At 35.5% G+C, this 5,050-nt stretch overlaps 1 protein-coding gene across 1 annotated transcript in view; it reads left to right on the forward strand.

Annotated features, from left to right (window-relative positions):
• Positions 1 to 1,601, forward strand: part of MICU3 (mitochondrial calcium uptake family, member 3) — a gene marked incomplete at its 5' end in the record, with an annotated part of 37,413 nt that extends 35,812 nt beyond the window's left edge. The window contains one exon of the mRNA XM_009070620.1: positions 821 to 1,601. The remainder of the gene's footprint in view (positions 1 to 820) is intronic.
• Between the last annotated feature and the right edge of the window lie 3,449 nt (positions 1,602 to 5,050).

The raw sequence follows: 5,050 nt of genomic DNA on the forward strand, positions 1-5,050 counted from the left end.
AGGACGGGTGGAGGGGTGGCTCTGTATGTCAGAGAGTCTCTTGACTCCGTGGAGCTTGAGGTCAGTAACAACAAAGCTGAGTGCCTGCGGATCGGAATCGGGGAGAAAGCCAACAAGAATGACATCTTAGTCTTTCCAGTTCCTCCCTTAGCTTTCCCCAGTTTCTCTAATATTTAGTATCTCTCCATCTTTCAACACTTAGTATCAAAATAGGCTTGTGAACTTGGGAATAGTGGAAGAAATCCTGAGATTCAGTGATACCTACAGGTACCATAGAGTCTAGTGAATGTCCCAGGCCACCCCTTGGCCAGTATTTCCCTCCATTCAATGGGCACTTACTAATGTTATTAAACTACAGTGCACTTTAGGATTAAGGTACCCTGCTATAAGGAAGCTTTCATATTATCTCCTCATAATGTATTGGGCTTTTAGTGATGCCCCAGTTTAATGAATGTCAGTCATTTTGTATGCTTTGTGTTTGGTGTCAGAGGTGACCTTTTTAGTAGTGTCAACACATAGAAGCAAGAAACAAAATTAAAGAGGGAGCAGGACATACCTGATGAAAGAGGAAATCCTTTCTTGCAGCTTTTAATATAAATAGGCCATTTGTTGAATGCTGTGTGCTGTGAGGTGAGGATGCATTTTTGACCTGTGTGTGGATTTATAACCCTCTTTTTTACAGAAGTGAATTTGATTTTTCATTATTTTCATATTTAAACATCTATCTAGTGTGTATGAGTCTGAGAAAAATTTAATGTAGAATTAAGGAGTTTAGTGAATGGTATCTTCTTTTCAATTGTGTGTTTTTAATTTTTCACAGGAGACTCCAAAGTATGGTTGGAGGGAATATTACTCTTGTGTGATGACTGTAACCAGTGAACATCTCAGAGGTCTATGGAAGCAATTTCGGAGACGAGATATGCTGAGATAAAGGAAGGAAGAAGTATTGTCTGCACTGGCTAGAACTAATGATTCCTATGAATTCTTAATTAAGAACAAACTAACCCAGGTGAATTGTGAATCTTCCAGCTGCAGGAGAGAACACAGGACTTCGTTTCCACTTAGTGTAGTGATCATCAACTCTTAAAACTGCTTTTCGGTATGTATTTTATTTAAATGACAAACTGACTTTCACCTGAGTGGCACAAGTCCTTTTCTTGAGAACACCCTTTGAATATTATGTTTAATTATTCTGAGACTGATAAGTTTGTCATTTAAAAGAAAACAAAACTAAGTTTTACATCTGCGTAGGAAAATATTTTGGCAATGAAGATAAACTGCCTGCATCAGCTTAGACTGGGAATTTGTTTTCAGAACAGCACTATTGAAAGTTTATGCTAAACTGAAAATTAGAATACATTAAGTAGCATAACAATTATACACAAGTTGAATGGACAAATTAAACTCTTTGAAGCTGTTATTTTAAAAAGAGTAAAGCTGTTATGGTTATAATGTGAATGATAGGTATTTACCTAGGAAAAGTACTGTATGAACTACAATGTTCAGATTCTCCAGGTCTTATTACTATGTTTATTAATTTATCCTTTTAAAAAATAGAAAAGATTTTAAGATGTCTTACAAACAGTATGTCGAAGAAAGGTCAAAATGTTCAAATTCATGTTAAGTAGCAAACACTTTATAGTATTTATTATAAATTTTATTGCCATGCACTGATATGTTATGGGTAGAGTAAAACTTCATGTGTTTCTTGTGAATAGTGCACTTTTATATGAAGCAGCATTGAGTAGAAATTACAGTTGTCTAATTTGCTACTCTGGAATGCAGTACCTGAAAACTACGTAAATAACTGGCATTTGTGTCAACCAAAAAAGCAAAACAAAACATGAATGCATGTAGCAGTACAAAACAACACTCACTAGTATTATTTGAATATTGCACATTAAACATCAGGCATAAATTAGGCTGCACAAAGGTTATGGAGACTACAGGCTGTCAGTAGCCACTATGACCTTTCATGGCCTCTCTACGTTTAAATGTTACTGAACAGTGGTACAGACATTGTGACATTTGTTTTTCATGTTCTCTAAATTTCTTTGCTCTTCAGTAGCAGCATTTTGCCTTACTCCCTTTCAAGATTATTTTCAAGTGGTACGAATTAAAGCCAAACAAACAAGAACAAATACTTTTATACCCTTCTGGAAAAGGTTCAGTGGACATTGAATAAGTCTCTCATCTGTTTAAGAACAATCTGTGCCTTAAAATATTTCTAGCTGAATACACACATGCTAAAACTAATCTCAATAAATTGGTGTCAGAAGGGCAAATAATCGGTAGAGTCAGACAATTAAAACAGAATAAAATAATTTTTAAAAATATCTTACTACTCCAAATACGTGAAAATAAAGTTCTCAAAATTTTACTCAGTGCACATGTTGTTCAAATACAATCTTTTATCACATGTAAATAGAAGAATAGGATCTGTGTAAATGCACCTAAGTTTAGAAATGCTTAATTTATAATCAGATTTATCTCTGATTAAAAAATCGAAACAAAATGGAAGCTTTTCTTAAGAAATTCCACACTCAGAGTTGTAGGAAAAAAATATGCTAGGTTTGTCTTTTATCTGAAAAAAAAAAGAAAAAGTTCAGAAAGCTTTGAAGGATGATAGTTTAGTTAGTATTTCATGATAAATACTTACAAAATTTCCACCTTGGTGTCCTTAAACGATTGACAGCAAGAAAAGATAAAGTAAATTGGGATAAAAGTTCTTGAAGTAACACAGCAGAACACAGATAAGCTGCAATCCCTGTGTGACCTTTTAGAGAATTGACTGTATGCAGTGCATTGTCTTGGTATGCAGAACTGTCTCACTGCTACTTGTCAGCATATGCAAAACCTAGTTTGCTACTTCAGTGATGAAGGACAAAAAAAGGGAAAAAAATAGGGAGTCATTGAAGTCATCCTTCCTTTTCATTCACTACTGCTCACTCACAGTGATCCTCCCCTTGGAGGAAGCAGCAGTACCATCATCATTTTGCTCCTCCACTGCCCTAGGCAATAGTGCACTTTGCTTTTATGGCTGGCTTGAGACAATTTTAGCATTTTTCTATATATTTCCTACCTATAGTCACTTAATATGAAATAGAATGTGAAAGTGTCAGATTAGTTTTTAAGAGTATTTTCCCTCATGTTTAATAATGTTATTTAATATAACTATGAATATATACATATAATATTCTTGTTTATTTCTAAATAAATGCACTTGAAACTAATTTTCTTTGCAGTGTATATCATTTAATTTCCTTTATCATAATCTTTTTTTTTTTTGTTATAAGTATTTTGAATTAGAGCATCTCACCATCGCAAAAATAGGTTTGTTTTCTTGTTTTGATCATCTCTTTAGATAGCTTCACTTTTCTGCCCCAGAATTCTGTATAAAAAAGCTGGAAATGCAAGAACAGACAGGTGAAAACAAGGCAGGGAAATGGCACATGCCATCTGCTTATAGAGGCACCCCTCGGACAGGCAGCAGTCACTGTGTTCAATAAAACCTTATTCAAAATCTGCCAAATTCCTGGCAGCAGAGACAATGTTTATGCTGAAACCAAATTACCTGAAAAGTTGCATAAATTAAGGCATTTTTTTAAAACCATCTCTTTTTCTCCTCCATGTGTTAAAACTCTTAATAATATAAGTGGATATTCAGATGATGCTTAGGAACTACCCATGGATGCCCAGACCAGTTGGGATAAAATGGTGACTATCAAACCTGCAGCTTTGGGTAGCTTTGTGATACTAACTCTGCCTGAGCTCTGGTGAATTCGTAGTGCCTGGCAGAATATCCTCTACAGCAAGCTGCTCCCTGCTGATCTTCTGATGTTTAAGATCATGGGGACAGTTTCCCTCCTTGCACATTTTGGCAGTAAGTCAATATAAACTATTTCCACTGCAGATTCTCATGTTGTTTGACATAGAAAGTTGCCCGTCTGAAGAAAAAGAAAGACTATTAAACAGTGACTTGCATAATTTTGGTGCTCATACTGCCTGGTTTCTATAGTTACTTGATCTCTTCCACCTAAATATCAGGATGCAGATGCATTGAAATAAAAGGGGGAAATAATGATAGAGTTTTTCACTTTGATTCAACATTGCATGATATTCTTTATGAAATGATGTGTCTTGCTCTCTTGTCCCTCTGAGTATATTTTCAAGACAGTTTCTAGCAAAAGAACTCCAGACCAATACTTGCAGAAGGAAAAGATTCAGATTAAAAGCTCATTATTCAAAACTGAATCTGAAACTAATTTGTAGCAATACCAAATCTGAAATCCCCTTAAAATGAAGCCAAAACTAAGAGAAGTATTTTCTAATATGTATGAGATCTGAATGTACAGTATTTTTCCCTGTATCTGTAAATCCATGAAAGCATTTGGCACCATGAATGTGTCAGCAGATAGTGCCCTTACACACACAGTTAAATACGTGAGGGTGTGCTTTAATCTTGAATGGGTGATATTAATTTTTACCATTAGTTTGACTTATAAATTCTTCCCAGAGAGGAACATTATTATTAGCTGGGAGCATTCCATAAAAATACTGTAGTACCCATGTGAAATTTTTTGTATTAAAATACATAACTTTTTCTATATAAACATAGAAACAGTAACATTACTCCTGGAGTTTTTAAACTCACTCTAACCCTGATGCAGAAGCTACAACATAGATTCAAAAGAGCGTGGTGCTGTAAAAATAAACTTTCAGGTATTCCAATCTCTGCAGTAAAATACTGAATCTGAAGTTAGTCACCTAGGCTTTCCAAAAAATGCATGCAGGGTATTGCTCAAGATCCAGAAATACCTCAAACTGCTTTCCATCGGCAAACTAGCCAAACTAGTTAACCAGGCAGTACTGAGCACAGAGACTTCATGAGAAGCTCCTAGGAGCTGTGCATTCTCACATGGTTTCTTTCATGGCCAGCAGCATGTGTAGGACAGTTGAGGGAGAGGGCTGAGTTAGAAAGTGACACAGCCAAAAACCACACACACACACACATATGTCCAGATGTGATTTGATGAGAACAGCTCCCTGT

The sequence above is a fragment of the Acanthisitta chloris genome, unplaced genomic scaffold (genome assembly GCF_000695815.1).
Source record: "Acanthisitta chloris isolate BGI_N310 unplaced genomic scaffold, ASM69581v1 scaffold21432, whole genome shotgun sequence".
NCBI classification, from domain to species: Eukaryota; Metazoa; Chordata; class Aves; order Passeriformes; family Acanthisittidae; genus Acanthisitta; species Acanthisitta chloris.